The sequence below is a fragment of the Zingiber officinale genome, chromosome 3B, assembly GCF_018446385.1.
Source record: "Zingiber officinale cultivar Zhangliang chromosome 3B, Zo_v1.1, whole genome shotgun sequence".
In the NCBI taxonomy this organism is placed as follows: Eukaryota; Viridiplantae; Streptophyta; class Magnoliopsida; order Zingiberales; family Zingiberaceae; genus Zingiber; species Zingiber officinale.
Window position 1 is genome coordinate 50,194,125 of NC_055991.1, and position 18,883 is coordinate 50,213,007.

Consider the following 18,883-nt stretch of genomic DNA (forward strand, 5'->3'; position numbering starts at 1 on the left):
AGGCAAAAGTCCTAGCTGCAATTAGGCAGGTGGAAAACCATAAGGGGTGGTAACCCTAGGTCATAGGGGGTGGTAACCATATACGGAAAGTCTTGGCGGGTCGAGAGCTTCAGGCAAAAGTCCTAGGGGGTGCTAACCATAGGTGGAAAGTCTTGGTGTCGCGAACCAGGTGGAAAACTGGACGAGCCGGGAAGCGGAAGTCCAGTAGAAAGTCCGGAAGCTTCGAACGCTGAGCAAAAGTCTAGTCGATCTGGAGGATCGCACTGGCAACAAGTAAATCTCCTGAGTGGAGTAGGTGAGGATGCGTTCCCCGTAGAGGGAACAATAGGCGTCGGGTTGACCTAGGTTTTCCGGTCGGAAATCCGAAGTCATACCCGGATAGTCCAAAAACTGTCAGAATATTATATGATTTATTATATGTCTGTGCTAACTTTGTTTTGCAGGGTTTGTGTTTGGGACTAACACATTTTGCAGGAACAAAGAAGCACATTTGACCTCGGATGAACAGTGTCTGAGGCGCCTCCATGGAGCTTGGAGGCGCCTCGGGTGCAAGATGAAGCCAGCTGTCCAGAGGAGCTGGAGGCACCTCGGAGGAAGCTGGAGACGCCTTGGACCAGGGCTTGAAGGCGCCTTGAGGAGGCTTGAAGGCGTCTTAAACCTGATAAGGTGCGACCAGGTTTACGCTGATCCACCCGTGCGACTCGGCAGCCTGGAGGCCCCTTGGACAGACTTGGAGGCACCTCCAGCACAGTATAAAAGAGGGGTCGAGGCAGCAGCTCAAAACAACAACTTCCAAGCAATCTTTCTGCTACATACTGCTAACGAGACGATCCCGAAGTGCTGCAACGAGATCCCGACGACCTGAAGCTTCGAAATTACACAGTCTTGTTGTCGGTGTACTTTTTCAATTCAAGTAGATTGTAATAACTCTGTAACCATTATTCGAGCTTATAGTTGTTGCCCACCGGAAGCGATCAACGATCGCGGCCCTTGGAGTAGGAGTCGCCACAGGCTCCGAACTAAGTAACTCCTCGTGTCTTTCTGTGTTGCTTTATTTCCTTTTCGTTATTCCGCTGCATTTAATTACTCGTATTTTATGATTCCGAAACGAAATAGCCATGAGCGTTATTCACCTCCCCCCCCCCCCTCTAGCGCGTCTCGATCCAACACCCTATGCATCTCATTCTATTTTATGTATTTTTCATACACAAGTAAGGTATTCCTAATGTCCTTGTGAGATGATTTAGTTGAAACCTATGGGTACATATTTTTTTAGGGGGTAGTTACCTAAGCTAAGTCTAATCTTTTGAAAATACTAGTAAAATTGGAAATTTTGAAGAAAATAAAATAATTTATCCTAGAATTTTAAGACTAAACTGATTTTGAAAACATAACCAAAAAATCATAACTTTTAAAAAAGTAATACTATAAAAGGAATGATTTTGAAGGTTTTTAGAATCTATTCTACTAAGCACATACTTAATTATCTTCTAAGTACACTAAACTTAAGTTTAGGTAAGGATTTTGTAAAAATGTCAACTAAGTTTGACTTAGACTCTACATAGTCAAATACAATGTCACATTAGCTACGTGATCCCTTACAAAGTGATGTTTAACTTCTATGTGTTTAGTCCTTGAGTAGTGTATTGGATTTTTAGTTAAATTTATTGAACTTATGTTATCAATTAAAATTTTTATATTCTAATTGATAATCTTTTAAAGTGTGCATCATCCATAGTAATTAAGATGTACATTCTCCCATGACTATGTACTATGCTTCAGTAGTGGATATGGTAACACAGTGTTACTTTCTACTAGACCAGCTTACTGACCTAGAAATTGGCAGCTTCCACTTATACTCTTTCTATCTAGTTTACACCCAGTATAGTCTGACTCAGAATACCCAATTAAGTTAAATAAGCTAGTTCTAGGGTACTGAAGTTCTACACTTAGGGTTCCCTTAATGTATCGAAGTATTTTTTTACATTAGTTAAGTGTGATTCTTTTGCACAAGATTGGTACCTAGCACACATACCTACTGTAAATAAAATATTAGATCGACTTGTAGTTAGGTATAGTAGACTTCCATTATACTTCTATAATATTTTAAGTCTACTAATTTTCTTTCTAAGCCAGAGTTAATTTTAACATTAGTTGCCATTGGGGTATTTATATTTTTAGAATTTTCTATTCCAAACTTTTTAATTAATTCCTTAGCATATTTGGTTTGAAAAATATGAATTCCTTCTTTTGTTTGTTTTATCTATAATCCCAAGAAAAAGTTAAGTTCTCCTACTAGGTTTATTTCAAATTTATTTTCCATTAATTTGATACATTCTTTTAAAAATTTTGTATTTGTTAAACCAAATATTATGTCATCTATATAAATTTGAGCGATAAAAATATCTTTTTCTAAGGTTTTGATAAATAAGGTTTGGTGTATTTGGCCTTGGTTAAACCCCTTAGATATTAGGTGTGTTGATAGACATGCATACCAGGCCCTAGGTGCTTGTTTTAGTCCATATAAAGCTTTCTTTAACCTAAGGACATGGTTTGGATGGTCTAAGTCTTCAAATCCTAGGGGTTGATTAACATAAATTTTTTCTTTGATAAACCCATTTAGGAATACAAATTTTACATCCATTTGGTATAACTTGAATCCTTTATGTGTTGTATAGGCTAGCAGCATCCTAATGGATTCAAGTCTGGCTATAGGTGCATAGGTTTCATCATAATTTATCCCTTCTACTTGACTGAATCCCTTTTCTACTAGTCTAGCCTTATTTCTTACTATTTCACATTTATCGTATAGTTTATTTCTAAAGACCCACTTAGTATCAATTATAGATTTATTTATGGATTTAGTTACTAGTTCCCAGACTTGGTTTCTTTTAAATTGAGCTAGTTTCTCTTGCATTGCAATTATCCAGTCTGAGTCAGGTAAGGCTTCTTCTATAGTCTTAGATTCAATTTTGAAAATTAGAGCTATTTGACTTAGGTTTTTATATGATGGTCGAGTTCAAACTCCTAGGGTTGGATCACCCAAAATTTGGTCAGATGGGTGATTGAAACTTATTCTAGAAGGTCTTATGTTAGAGTCAATAATTGGTTCTTGTGATTTACTTGATTCAAGTTTAATTTCATCATCTTCTTTATTTCTTATAATTTGATTATTTTCTTTGATTAAGTCAGGTAGTTTATTTTCTTCATCAAAAATTACATTGGTTGTTTCTTCAACTTTTAGGGTATTGTTGTTATAAACTCTATAAGCTCTACTGGTTGTTGAATACCCTAAGAAGATGCCAGTTGAAGATTTAGATGTAAATTTACCTAAATAATCTTTGGTGTTTAATATGTGTACTTTACATCTAAAAACTTTTAGATAATTTAAATTAGATATTTTATTGTAATATATTTCATAAGGGGTTTTGTTGTAAAATTTATTAATTAATATTCTATTTTGAATATAACATGTTGTGTTTATTGCTTCACCCTAAAATTGGTTACTTAAGTTATATTCATTTAACATGGTTCTGGTAGCTTCTTGTAGCATTCCATTTTTTCGCTCTACTAGTCCATTTTGTTGGGGAGTTCTAGGACAAGAAAACTCATGATTATATCCATTAGTTTCATAAAATTTAGTAAACTTATGATTTTCAAATTCCCCTCCATGGGCCACTTCTAATTCTTTTAACTTTTGTATCTTTTTCATTTTCTATTAACTTGTAAAAATTATTAAATATTTTAAAATTTTCATCCTTAGTTTTTAAGAATTTTATCTAAGTGAATCTTGAGTAATCATCAATTATAATTAAGCAGTATTAGTTTCTACTTAGTGATTTGGCTCTGTGTGAACCAAATAGATTTAAATGTAGGAGCTCAAGTATTGAGTTGGTTCGATTTATATTTGTTGGTTTGTGAGTTGACTTAGTTTATTTACCTTGTTAGAAAGTATTACAAATTATATTTTCTAAATTTTTTAATTTAGGTAGACTTCTAACTAAGCTATTTTGACTCATTTTTTAAATGAGTATGATATGAATGTGACCCAATTTTCTGTGTCACAATTTAGTTTCCTCTTGTTATGTGTCAGAAGACACTTGAGTGAGGAGGTTGGTAGGTTAATTGTGTAAACATTATTTTTCCTAATTCCCTTAAGTGTAATTCCAAGATTTTTGACATTTTTAATTAAGCACTCAGAGTTATTAAACAATATTAAGTATCCAGAGTTACGCAGTTGACTTATGTTAAGTAAGTTAAAATTAAATTTATCAACTAATAGAACTTTTTGAATAACAAAATTAAAACTCAGTTCAATATTACGTGTTCTGATTACCTTAAGTTTTTCATCATTATCGAACACAACTGACCCTAGGTTTTTGAGTTTTAGCTGGGTGAACTTCAATCGGTCTCCAGTCATGTATCTGGAGCATCCACTATCTAACATCCATTGGTCCAAATCGTTATGTTCCTACACATAAAATATTTGATTTGAATCTAATTTAAAAGGATTATAAGATAGATTGATTGAGTTCAACCCCTTATTTTTTATCTCACCCAATCTAGGTTGTCAATCATGTTATACCTATGGGTGATAGTGAGATGGTTGATTGAGTTTCACTTAACTTTAATTTTAATTATTTTTAAGTTTAATTTAAGTTAATTGATTACTTGATTAAGTTTGAATTAGGCCAATTGATTAAGTTTGAATTAGGTTCATTAATTGATTATGTTTGAATTAATTGATTAATTGAATAAGTTTGAATTAGGTTCATTGATTAATTGATTAAGTTTAATTTGAGTTAATTGATTAATTGAATATGTTTGAATTCAGTTAATTGATTAATTTTAATTTAAGTTCATTGATTAAGGTTGAATAAGGTTAATTGATTGATTTTAATTTAAGTTAATTGATTTAAGTTTAATTTGAGTTAATTGATTAAGTTTGAATTCAGTTAATTGATTAATTTTAATTTAAGTTTATTGTGTAGGATCGATGTGTGCTAGAGGGGGTGGGGGGTGAATAACACTCGTAACTTTTTCACTCATTTCGTAAAATACAGAATAACACAGCGGAAGATAGAAAGGAACAAAAGAACAAGTGCTAACACTTTTGGTTACTTGGTTTGGAGCTTGTGACGACTCCTATTCCAAGGCTCACGATCATTGATTGTTTTCATTAGGAAATTCACTATCAATTCGGAAATTACAAATAAGGTATAAGAATAATAGACTTGAAGTACACTTAACTAAAATTATATCGACAACTTCTGAGAATCTTGGAAGGTCAAGCTTTTCGTCGTCGGAGCAGAGTTCAAGCGTCGTAGAGTTTATCGAAGCAGCACACAGAAGCTAAGAATTATAAGTGTTGTTTTGGAGTTGTTGGTTGAGGCCCCTTTTATAGCTGAGGTAGACCTGATTCAGATCCACTGATCTCGGGATCAGTCTTTGACTCGATGTTGATCGGTCGATCGATCTAGGTGTTTAGTTGATCGAACCTTCTAAACTTGTCCAGATTCTGCCGCTTAGGATAGAGCCTTTGTTCGATCAACCAATCCCATTGTTTGATGGACCAACGCCACTTTCCTCGCTAGCTTATCTAGTCCAATCAACCCAACCTGACCACATCGACGCCTATCCATTATTCGGTCGATTGAATCCATGGTTCGGTCGACTGATCCCTTTGTTGAACTCGATCAATTTGCTATAAATCGAATCTATTTGGTTGGAGGTTCAGTCGACCAATCTAGAGGTTCAGTCAATTGATCAAGGCTGAAACTTCAACTTGTAAAATGTTAGTTTTATGCAAAATAGAGTTTAGAAAATAGGCAGATAACATGTGAAGTAAAATCAATTTTGATAGTCTTCAGACTGTCCAGTTTTGACTTTCAGATTTCTCCTGAAACCCTAGGTCGAACTAACACCTATTGTTCCCTCGACGGGGAACGCATCCTCACCTACTCCTCTTAGGAGAAGTTACCTTTTGCCAAACCTATCCTCTAGACCATCTAGACTTTTGCTCAACGTCCGAAACTTCAGGTCTTCATGCTGAATGTCCACTCCATGACCCGTCCAGACTTTCATATGGTCCGCGACCACCAAGATTTTCACCTAGAGTCCCCGACTCTAGGATTTCGCCCAAAGTGCTCGACCTGCCAAGACTTCCCCCAATCCCTTAGATCAAGATTTCATGCCTAACCGTAGCTAGGACTTTCCTTTACCTAGGGTTACCTCCCCCTAGGGTTTTTCACCTGCCTAGAATCTACTAGGACTTTTGCCTAAGAACACTTAGGACTTTTCTGCAAGGTCATTCACACTTGTTAGACAACAAGTAATCTTAACTTTGGACCCTTTGCCATAATCAAAATTTTGGTTCGATCATTTGGTGCTCCCTGCACCAACAATCTCCCACTTTTTTATTATGACAATTTGGTTCAAAGTTAAGTAAAATATAACAATAATATAAAGAACTTAAGCATGAACTTAAGCAAGAGCATAAGTAAAACTTAAGCAAGAGCATAAGTAAAATAATTTGACATAAAAATAATTTGACATAAAAAAACTCCCCCTTATGCTCCCCCTTTCAGAAGAAAAAATATGTTTCATGTTTAACTCTTAACGATTATGTTTTATGTTTAACCTTTTAACTTTAACTTTTCTCTCCCCCTTTGACATATATCAAAAACCATTCTAAGTTGGAGAGAAAGTCAAAATAATTTAACTTTTAATCCCTTTTAAACTTTAACTTCCATTGAATTTATCACTGTAGACAAATGTAGTTTAAAAAGAGAAGATACGTAGCTTTGTGAATGGATTTAAAACAATTAGTTAAGTACTTAAAAAATTTAGCTTTTGAAAGGATTTCCATAAAAAAGTTTAGCTAAATACTTTAATTTTTAAAAGGTCTTTCTTAAAACGTTTAACTAAATACTTAGCTTTTAAAAGATTTTCTAAAAAAAATTAAATAAATTCTTTAGCATTTGAAAAAGAAAGAAAAAAATTTAACTAAATTCTTTAGCTTTTAAAACTTAGTTAAGTACTTAGCTTTTTGAAAAGTAAAAAGACTTAGTTAAGGACATAAAAACTTGGTTAAAAATACTTTTCCAAAAACTTATTTTTCCAGATAGAAATATTTGAACTTCATTTATCAAATAAAATATTTAAAGTTGCTTCAAAAATAGTCAAACTTTCTTTTCAAAAAATAGTTAAACCTTAAAAAACTTCACTTCCAAAAAAACTTAAAAGGATATTTGAGTTTTTAAAAAAAAACTTTAGAGAATATTTAACCCAAACAAAATTTAGTGCCTTAACTCCTTTCACTCCCCATGATTAATGCCCACAAAAATTTAATTAAGTATTTTAAGTTTAGGGTCCTAGAGTCTAAGCATGAGAGTTCAAGGTAATAAAACAAACATCTATTTTTCTTAAACAAATATCTAACCTTTAGCTACTAGCTATTTACCATAAGATAATAGGTTTCACTTGGTTAGTCAAGTTAAGCAAGTGTTCCAGTTAGTTTGACTAAAATGGATAACTTAACTTGATCAATTTAACTTGGTATTTATCACCCAAACTTATGTTAATGCACAGACATAAGCATTCTGAAGTCCAGATAATATCCTATACATCTCACTCCATTCTGAGTATTTTTCATACATAAGCAAGGTATTCCTAGTGTGCTTCTAAAATGCTCTGATTGAAACCTATGAGTACATGCTTTCTAAGGGTAGATACCTAGGCTAAGTCTTTAAAAATACTAGTAAAATTGGGAATTTTGAATAAAGTAATTTTTTTCCCTAGAATTTTAAAACTAAGCTAATTAAAAACAATCATAACTTTTGAAAAAGTAATACTATAAAAGAAATAATTTTAAAAGTTTTAGAATCTATTCTACTATGCACATACCTAATTAACTTTTAAGTGTACTAAACTCAAGTTTAGGTAAGAGTTTTGTGAAAATGTCGGCTAGGTTTGACTTTGCCTCAATATAGTCAAGTACAATGTCACCTTTAGCTACATGATCTCTTATAAAGTGATGTTTGACTTCTATATATTTAGTCCATAAGTGGTGGATTGGATTTTTAGTTAAATTGATGGAGCTTATGTTATCAATTGAAATTTTTGTATTTTTATATTATAATTGATAATCTTTTAAAGTATGCATCATCCATAGTAATTGAGATACACATTCTCCCATAGCTATGTACTCTGCTTCAGTAGTGGATAAGACAACACAATATTACTTTTTACTTGACCAACTTACTAGGCACTAACCTAAAAATTGACAGCTTCCACTTGTACTTTTTCTATCTAGTTTGCACCCAACATAGTCTAAGTCAGAGTACCCAACTAAGTCAAGCATGCTAGTCCTAGGGTACCAAAGTGTTAGTAATTAGCCCTAAGAGCCAATCATGAGATGATTAGGCCTTTTGGGTATCGTTTCCAATCCAAGTTCAACTTCTGAAGGACAATTTGGATTAATAATGTTAAGCATTGTTTGCAATCCAAATTTAACTTCAGTAGAGCACATGGGTAGCTAGGATAGTTCTATGCTTGTACAAAATTTTTATACAGGGGAACTAAAACGGTATTCCGAGTAGCAACCAACATGGGGGACTGGACAAACTCTTGACAGATTGAGGACGTTGGATGAAATCCTAAGGTCGTGGACACTAGGTGGAACTCCTTGGGGTCACGAACGCCAAGCAAAAGACTGGACGGGTCAAGGATCGGACGTCCAGTAGAAAGTCCTAAAGTCTCAGATGTTGAACAAACGTCTAGATGGTCTGGAGAACCGATTTGGCAAAAGGTAATCTCTCTTAAGAGGAGTAGGTAAGGGTGCGTTCCCCGTAGAGGAAATAGTAGGCGTTAGTCTGACCTAGCGTTTCAACGAAACTTAAAGTTAGGACTAGACAATCTATAAACTGTCAAATAAGTTGCTATTTTTATTTCCATATTTTCTCTTTGTGCTAACACTTTTATAGGAAAGAAGGTGCTGGAAAAGGGTTGTCTAGGCACTTGGACTGGGTCTAGGCGCTCAGAGTTGCTCCAGGCACTCGGGGCAGTGGGTTCGAGGGAGCACAAAGGGTGACCGTCCCTCATCATCAGGGGCACTTGGACTGTCCGAGCGCTCAGACGGGTCCAGGCGCTCGGACCAGCAAAAGTCCATTTTCTTCCTACTTGGCACGCTTTGACTGGCCAACCCACGTCACTAGTCCTAGCGCTCCAGACCGGTCCGAGCGCCCAGAGATTGATGAATTTTACCAGATAAAGTTTCGACGAGGTGCTTATAGGATTGTTGCACTAGAGGGGGGTGAATAGTACTCGTTGCTTTCACGTTCGTTAAAACACAATCGAGTAAAACGTAGTGGAATTATAAGTTAAGTGAAAATAAGCAATCACTAATACTTTGATTTACTTGGTTCGAAATATGTGACGACTCCTACTCCAAGACCCGCACTAGTTGAGTGTTTTTTTATGGACAATCATTATTAGTTTGAAATATTACAAGTAGAGATTTACAACTTTTGAAGAACTAAAATAAATTAAATGTACCAATAATCTATAGAATTGAAGAATTAAGCCTTTGATCGTCGGAGCGGTGTTTGGGCCTCGTATAAGTGTTTTTTGAGCAACGCACAAGAGCGAAAGATGATTGGAATGTTGTAATTAAGCTGCTAGTCGAAACCTTCTTTTATAGCCCCGTCTGGGCACCTGGATCTCATACTGGGTGCTTGGACTATGCTGATGTGGCATGCTTTCATTGAAACTTCATCCCTGAAGTTTATCCACGTCCGGGTGCTTGGACCCTCTCCGAGTGCCTACACCGTTGACGTGGGTCGGCAACTCGTCGCTCTCCAGCTTAGTGAGAAGATGAAGTTTAGGCCATCCAAGCTCCTGGAACACCTCCAAGCGCCTGGACTGCTCGGGTGGTTAGCTAGGTACCAACCTTAGGGCTATTCACCGATGAAGCTAGTTCGGATGCCCAAAATAGCTCCGAGCGCCTGGACCACCATTTTTGCCAAGTTCTTTTCTTTGTAAAATAGGATTAGTCTAGGTAATAATATATAAAGAATGATAAGTTTTGACAACTTTTAGACTGTCCAGTCCTGACTTTGAGTTTCGCTAAAACTTTAAGTTGGACTGACGCCTACTGTTCCCTCTTCGGTGAACATATCCTCACCTACTCCTCTCAGGAGAGTTTATCTTTTAACAGATCGGTCCTCCAAAATGTCTAGACTTTTAGTCAGTGTCCGAGACTTCAGGACTTCATGCTGGATGTCCGATCCCCGACTCATCCAGTCTTCCACCTGGTGTTCACAACCCCTAAGATTTTCACTTAGAGTCCTCGACCCTAGGATTTTATCCAAAGTCCTCGATCCGCCAAGATTTTGCTCAATCCCTCGGACCAGAATTTCGTTGCCTAACCACAGTTAGGACTTGTCACTTGTATAACCTCAACTAGAACTTTCCTTTACCTAAGATTAGGAAAATTGCAGCTTCCCTCTCCTCTTCTCAAGCACAAGAGCTCTTTTTTTTTTCTTCTCTTCTCTAGCAATCAAGAAAGGTTGCAATTGTTGTCCTCTCCCAACAACAAGAGTAGTAGCCCTCCTCTTTGCTTCTTTCATTATTTTTCCGACCAAACATAGCCGCTAAGGCCCTGTTGGAGCTAGCCTAGGCCACCGACGAAGAGGAGAAAGGTTCTTCTTCCTTTTCTTTCAATGTTTTAGCAGTTTATCATTTGATTTGTTCTGTTCTCTAGGCTAACAGCAGTAAACCATCATTACTTTCATTCTCGCTTAGGTTTCAAGCAACCACAACTTTTTTCCCTATTTTCCAGTAACCACAGCAACCTTAGATGGTATATTTTATTATAATCGATTTTCATTTTGGTTGGTCAAATGGTCTCGTATAAGAATTGGGGAATATTATGAGGAAGCAAGATAAAAAATAATCCTTTAACTTTGACTCATAGCTAATGTTCAAATTTGTATCATTTTGATTATTTGAGTTATTTTTGGTATTATGTTTATAGACATCAGTTTGAGAAGAGTACAGTGACCTGACGACACTCGAAAAATGGATATTCTAATTTACTCTTCCATTGATATATGTCTTTATATTGATTGACCTTCCATGCTCCTTGATATGCTAGATGTTGATATTTGTAGTTTCTTGATTTATAACTTTACCTATGAACCCTATGATACTTAATGAATGAACCTACTTCGTATGAAGTTGACTTGGGTTAGTTGTTCAGACTAACTAATAATATATGAACTTGAATTCAACAACGTTAATAAATAGAGAAAATGACATCCTAAAAGTGAAAACTCTAAGCCTAACATTATAGCAGAGTACTTGACCACACACATGAGTCATGGTGGAGTGATGTAACTGGTGGTCAGTATTTATTTGCGCAATGACACTTTATTATTGTAGTCCACCAGTGAGGGTTTTTATTCCATACATTAGATAAAGTATGACAATATTATATTTTGAGGATATTGGCTCTCGTTATTCACTTAGTAATTGATTTATTAGATTTAGATCATGGTTGATACTTATCCATGTTAATACTCATATATTATATGACATTTAACCATATTGATATTATACTTGATCCTGTCCGAATGCTGAATCAACGGACGCTGGGCACGTGGTGCTCCCCGGCTACTGACGTGGATCTTCGACTGGTTGCACGAACCTCCGGCGAACGTGCACAGAAGTCAGGCCGGGAAGGGGTTCCCGGCGGCGACCCACCGACGCTCAAGTCAGGCAAGCAAGCAGCAAAAAAAGTGGCTCCAAAGGTATTGAACGCGTACCTCCGGCGAAGTATAAGGTTCTTTATATAGAGCGGTGAAAGAGCTCATGCACGTCCACCGAGGCACATACGTGTCCGCAGCCCATACCGCGGTATGCATCTGTCAGAAAGCTTACCTGACGCCTTACCGCTACAGTCCAAGCACGCCTTCGATGAGACAACAGGACACCTCATTGTCAGACTTGGAGTATGGCCTAGCCATAGGACTTGACAGCTGTCATAAGATGCTCTTGTCCTTCTCTACCCACCACAGGCCGGGGCGCCCGTCCGTCCGGCTGGACAAGGAGTCCATCCGTCCGGCCTTCATCTTACGCTCCGGCCGGACGGTACTCACATCACGTCCGGCCTGCCGTTTGCATCGATATGCTGGGTAGATCCTCGGTAAGGTGCTGTGGGGACTGCTAGCGGTAGGTCACCTTGTCTTCGGCCTTCCGCTTGGCCCTTCGCTACTGTTCAATTGAGCGCTGAAACCCCGACTTCTGTCGGGACGCCCTTTGCCATCGGTTATTCACCGGTCGGCCGGCAGGGAGGTCGGCCCATCCTTCTCCGGTCGGCCACCTGGCCCTTTGACTCCCACGTGGCATTGACCCCTCAGAATGGGGGTCCCCTGTTCTAACCGCCGGATCACTTGCCTCCCCCTCAAGTCTAGTCGAAGGAGGCGAAGTCCGACTGACTTGACTGCCGATCTGACTGAGTAACGACCGATACATTAGTCCGCTCGGCCAGGCTCAGGGATGCTCATCTGTTCGGCGATATCTTGCCCGTGCCTTGTATTGCCTTGGCATTCATGCCGAATCCTCTTCTCTACTGCCAACCACGTGCGTTGCGTGCGATACAGGGCGCTCATTAAATGTAACCCGTATCTTGCTGACACGTGGCAATCATACTCTTGTCAGGGTATGGCGGTGGCGTCACCTCCGATGGGACAACCGCCGTTTGAAATGAACGGCTGGATGATGACCTCGTTCATCACGACCTGAATCGGACGGCTAAGGCCGTACGGGGCAAACGTTATAAATCTCGCGGCCCCCTCTCTCCGTCGCCTTCTTCTTCATTGACCTTCGACCCCCCCACAGTTGTTTCTGCTCCGGCGATCCTTACTCCCCGTCTGTTTGGTGCGCTCGCCATCTTCTTCCTTTCCTCGATCTTTCTCGTACCCGTAAGCCTTCCTTTTCAATCTGAAGGGGATTTAAAGGATCTCCAGACCGCCCTTGATGCCTCCCGAGATGCGCTTAATGGATATCAAGACAGAGAATCTGCCCATTCAGATGAAGTGAGGAAGGCCTTCGTCCGCTCAGACGATTTTGGCGAGAAATTCAGCGACAAGATTTCCCTCACTTTCGAAGAGGCCATCAAGGTGACGGTAGATTATTTGAAGAACAAAGGCCACCTCCCCGCCGAGCTGTTCGTCCCTCCAGAAGACTTAACTATCATGATGGGCTCTATCCCTGACGCCCTTTTTGATTTTGATGTGTGAGGAGTGATCATGTTTTTGTACTCTTGCTGTTCGGCACAACTTATTTTTGCTGTAACTTCTTTTGTTTGCCCCGCTTTTGGCGTAAATAGATCATCTTTCTGTTCTCGCAACTTTTTTTTTGTCAAGAAATTTTTCTTTCGTCATGTTTAAAGTGTTCATTAAAACTCCTCCGCTCGGCTTCATACTCTAACATGAGCTCAAGCCGATTGTTTTCAAAAAACGCCTTTCGCCATGCGACTACATAGCTGCTCGGCGCGCGAACGTCATTCGCTCACGCGCTCCCGTCTTTAATTCGTATTAACCGTCTTTGGCTTTGCACCTTACCTCAAAGGGGTTTTTCATCTATTTTTGCTAAGCGAGTCGCTCGGCCGTATGTTGGCCTTAAAGAACAGGCTCTGTCGTCGATCGGCTCTTACCGCCGGAATGTATCATGTGGATGGCTATCCGCTCGGAGGGTTTATAGACGCCGGCTCGTCTCTCGATATTTAACGTCGGAGCTCGACGGTCTTCCGCTCGGAGGGTTTATAGACGCCGGCTCGTCTCTCGATATTTAACGTCGGAGCTCGACGGTCTTCCGCTCGGAGGGTTTATAAACGCCGGCTCGTCTCTCGATATTTAACGTCGGAGCTCGACGGTCTTCCGCTCGGAGGGTTTATAGACGCCGGCTCGTCTCTCGATATTTAACGTCGGAGCTCGACGGTCTTCCGCTCGGAGGGTTTATAGACGCCGGCTCGTCTCTCGATATTTAACGTCGGAGCTCGACGGTCTCTTTAAGGCTAACTTTAATACTGTCGCTCGACGAAACTACCAGCTGTCCTTTAAACCATTTATGCTTCCTGCATTACAAGGACAGGGGCGACCAAAATATACATAGAAATGAGTTACATCAATGCACCTTTCACCCAGCTCTATAAGGCTGGAGATGATTCGCGCTCCACGGTCGATCAAGCTGTCGTCCGCCTTCATCCTCCAAATAGTAAGCGCCCGAGCGGAGCTTTTCGATAACCTTGAAGGGGCCCGCCCAGGGAGCTTCAAGCTTGCCAACGTCGCCGACCGGCTTGACTTTCTTCCAGACAAGGTCGCCGACCTGGAATGATCTGGGGATTACGCGCCTGTTGTAATTTTGCTTCATTCTTTGACGATACGCCATTAGCCGGACGGATGCCTTGGCTCTTTCTTCCTCGACCAAATCTAGCTCCATGTTCCTCCGCTCAGCGTTGTCCTCATCATAATTTTGGATCCGAGCGGACTCAACTCCAACTTCGACAGGAATAACCGCTTCGCCGCCATACACCAAATGGAAGGGCGTGACACCAGTTCCTTCCTTCGGGGTCGTTCGGATGGTCCATAAGACGCCTGGCACCTCATCCACCCAGCTTCCTCCCATATGATCGAGCCGAGCACGCAAAATTTGAAGAATTTCCCGATTGGCTACTTCGGCTTGACCATTGCTTTGGGGATATGCCACGGACGTGAAGTGTTACTCGATGCCATAGCTTTTGCACCAATATTCGAGCAACTTTCCTGTAAATTGCCGCCTATTATCGGAGATAAGTCGACGGGGGATGCCGAACCGACAGATGATGTTCTGCCAAATAAATTTCTTGACCATCTGCTCGGTGATCTTGGCTAGCGGCTCGGCCTCCACCCACTTGGAAAAATAATCAACCGCCACCAATAAAAATTTCCGCTGTCCAATTGCCATAGGAAACGGACCCACAATATCCATTCCCCATTGGTCGAAAGGGCAAGAGACAATAGCGGCCTTCATTTTTTCCGCCGGTCGGTGAGAGAAATTATGATACCTTTGACAAGAAAGGCACGTCGCGACGGTCCGAGCGGCGTCTGCTTGTAAAGTTGGCCAGAAGTATCCGGCCAACAGTATCTTTTTAGCTAGTGATCGCCCACCCGGATGACCCCCACACGATCCTTGATGCACTTCTTGAAGGATGTATGTCGCATCTTCTGAACTCACGCATTTCAGAAGCGGACGGGAGAAAGCCTTCTTGTATAGCTGATCTCCAATGAGCGTGAACCGACCGGCTCTCCTCCTTAGTATCTGGGCCTCATCCCGATCGGACGGCGTAGAACCCGAGCAGAGAAACTCCGTGATGGGTGTCCTCCAGTCGCTCGGAAACGTGAGACCCTCCATACGGTCGATGTGCGCCACCAATAATACTTGTTCAATCGACTGCAGAATGGCGATCGGCGTTATTGAGCTCGCGAGTTTGGCTAACTCATCGGTCGCTTGATTTTCCGCTCTGGGTATCTTCCGAATAATGACTTCTCTAAAATTAGCTTTGAGCTTCTCAAAGGCTGCAGCGTAGAGTTTGAGCCGAGCGCTATTGATTTCAAAGGTGCCAGAGAGCTGCTGAGCGGCCAACTGCGAATCCGAATGAAGCGTTACCCGACCGGCTCCCACATGCCGTGCTGCCTGCAAGCCGGCTATAAGGGCCTCATACTCTGCTTCATTGTTTGTAGCTTTATAATCCAGCCGGACGGATAAGTACATCTTTTCTTCTTGAGGGGAGAGCAACAGTATTCCAATCCCGCTTCCGAGCCGAGTGGATGACCCGTCCACAAATAATTTCCACATAGCTTCGGGCTCTGAATTCTGCACCTCAGTCACGAAATCTGCCAAGGACTGCGCTTTGATTGCCAAGCGGGGCTGGTATTGGATGTCAAATTCACTCAACTCTGTCGTCCATTTGATGAGTCGCCCGGACGCTTCTGGATTCAGTAATACTCGCCCGAGCGGGCTATTGGTTTTGACAATGATGGTATGCGCCAGGAAGTAGGGACGAAGGCGCCGAGCGGTGAGGACCAGAGCGAAAGCCAGCTTCTCGAGTCTAGTGTAGCGAGATTCAGCATCTTTTAAAATATGACTAAGAAAATACACAGGCTCTTCCCCGCTCGCCATCACTAGTGCCGAGCTGATTGCTTGCTCGGTTGAAGACAAGTAAATACAAAGTAGCTCACCCGCAGCCGGCTTGGCTAATACCGGGAGAGAGTTCAGATATGCCTTCAAATCTTCGAACGCCCGATCGCATTCTTCGTCCCAGTGAAACTTAGTGGCCTTGCGCATGATTTTGAAAAAAGGAAGGCTCCGGTCGGCGGTTTTGGATATGAATCTGGACAAAGCAGTTATCTGACCGGTCAAACGCTGCACTTCCCTCGTATTTCACGGAGGCGGTATGTCTTGTAGAGCTTTCACCTTGTTGGGATTAGCTTCGATACCCCGCTCGATCACTATGTATCCTAAGAAACACCCTCCTTTTGCTCCGAACAGGCATTTCTGAGGATTTAGCTTGACTCCATATTTCCGTAACGTTCGGAAGGTTTCCTCCATGTCTTTGAAGAGGTCTGCCGCTCGGACGGACTTGATAAGAATGTTGTCCACATAAACTTCTAGATTCCGCCCGATCTGCTCCTTGAACACTTTGTTCATCAAGCGTTGATAGGTGGCTCCCGCGTTCTTCAATCCGAACGGCATCACATTATAGCAGTAGGTGTCGTCGGCCGTCACGAAGCTAACTCTTTCTTGATCTTGCCGGGCTAGCGGCACTTGATGATATCCCTGATAGGCGTCGAGCATGCATATCAACTCGCAGCCTACCGTAGAATCCACCAGTTGATCGATTCGGGGCAAGGGGTAAAAGTCCTTTGGGCACGCCTTGTTAAGGTCCCGGAAATCGATGCACACTCTCCACTTGTTGCCGGGCTTGGAAACTAGCACTACATTCGCCAACCAGCTCGGGAACTGGACTTCGCGTATATGGCCGGCCTCCAAGAGTTTCTCCACCTCCACTCGGATGATGGCATTCTGCTCGGCGCTGAAGTCCCTTTTTCTTTGCTTTACTGGCCGAGCATCCGGTCGGACGTGGAGCTCATGCTGTGCTATACTTGGTGAAATTCCGGGCAGCTCATGTGTCGACCAGACGAAGACATCATGGTTTCTTCGGAGGCATTGGATCACCTCCTCTTTCTGATTCGCCTCCAGATCGGACGCGATGAATGTCGTGGCCTCCGATCGGGTCGGGTGTATCTGCACTTCCTCTTTTTCTTCATAAACTAAAGAGGGAGGCTTTTCAGTTATAGCGTTCACCTCTATCCGTGGCGATTTCCGAGCGGAATTGGCTTCAGCTCGAACCATCTCAACGTAGCAGCGCCGAGCTGCAAGTTGGTCTCCCCGTGCTTCTCCCACTTTATCCTCCACGGGGAACTTGATCTTCTGATGGAAGGTGGAGACGGCCGCTCGGAACTCGCTGAGCGCTGGTCGTCCTAAAATGACGTTATATGACGAGGGAGAGTCGACCACCACGAAGTTTGCTGTCCGCGTCCTCCTGAGCGGCTCTTCTCCCAGCGAGATAGCCAGCCAGATCTGTCCGACCGGCTGAACTTCGTTACCCGTAAACCCGTATAGGGGGGTTGTCATGGGTAGCAGCTCGGCCCGATCAATTTGTAGTTGGTCGAACGCCTTTTTAAATATGATGTTGACCGAACTTCCTGTGTCAACAAATACGCGGTGAATAGTGTAGTTGGCTATTACCGCTTTGATGAGGAGTGCGTCGTCGTGGGGTACTTCAACTCCTTCCAAGTCCCCGGGCCCGAAACTGATTTCAGGTCCGGTCGCCTGCTCTTGGCTGCAGCCGACTGCATGGATTTGGAGCTGCCGGACGCTCGCCTTTCTTGCTCGATTAGAGTCACCTCCGGTCGGCCCACCAGCTATGATGTTGATCTCGCCCCGGGAAGTGTTGTTTCTATTCTCTTCCTCCCGGGCGGATGGTCTGGGCCGCTCCCTAGACTGCCGGGGATTGTCTTCTTGTCTCGGTGTATGATGCCGCTCGGGAGTTTGTCTTTGCCGCCTGTCGGGTATTGTCCGCTCGGATACCCGAGGCCTCTGTCGCCTGTCGGATGACGGTGATCTACGGCCACCACTGTGGGGAACGGGATGGGCAATCAGGGGTAGACTCCGACAGTCTCTGGTATTGTGGGTGTCCGTGCGGTGGAATGAGCAGAACATGGGAGTCCATTTCTTCTTTGGCTTGTGTAATACCCACTAAGCTTGTAAGATAAATATATGAATGTGGGATTTTGCCTTAGAAAAATAATAGGAAGTGAGTTGAAGCAAAAAGGAATAAAATGAAATAAAAAAGAAGTGAAGGTTAAGGATTGAACCTTGAACCTCTTATACTATAATTTATATAATTAATTAGTAGAAACCAATTGGGATAGAGAGAAGATATTGATAGCAAGGAAAGGGAATGCATGATAAAGATAGGAGTAAAGATCTAAGAAGAGAAAGCAAGAAAAGAGCAAGAGAAAGGCAACTTGTCTTCCTCCCTTCCTCTCTCTTTTCCCTCTCTTGCCGTGACCTTAAATGAAGAATTAAGGGGATTCATTCCCCCTTATTTCATCATGAATGATGAGAATAAATTAGAAAATAAAATAAATGAAAGAAAAATAGAAAATGGGTTAAGGGAGAAGGAAAGCAAAATTCAATCTTGTTACCTCTTCCCCCTTAACATAAAAGGGAGCAAGAAAAGAGAAGTTTATTTTTCTCTCATTCTTCCTCTCCCTCA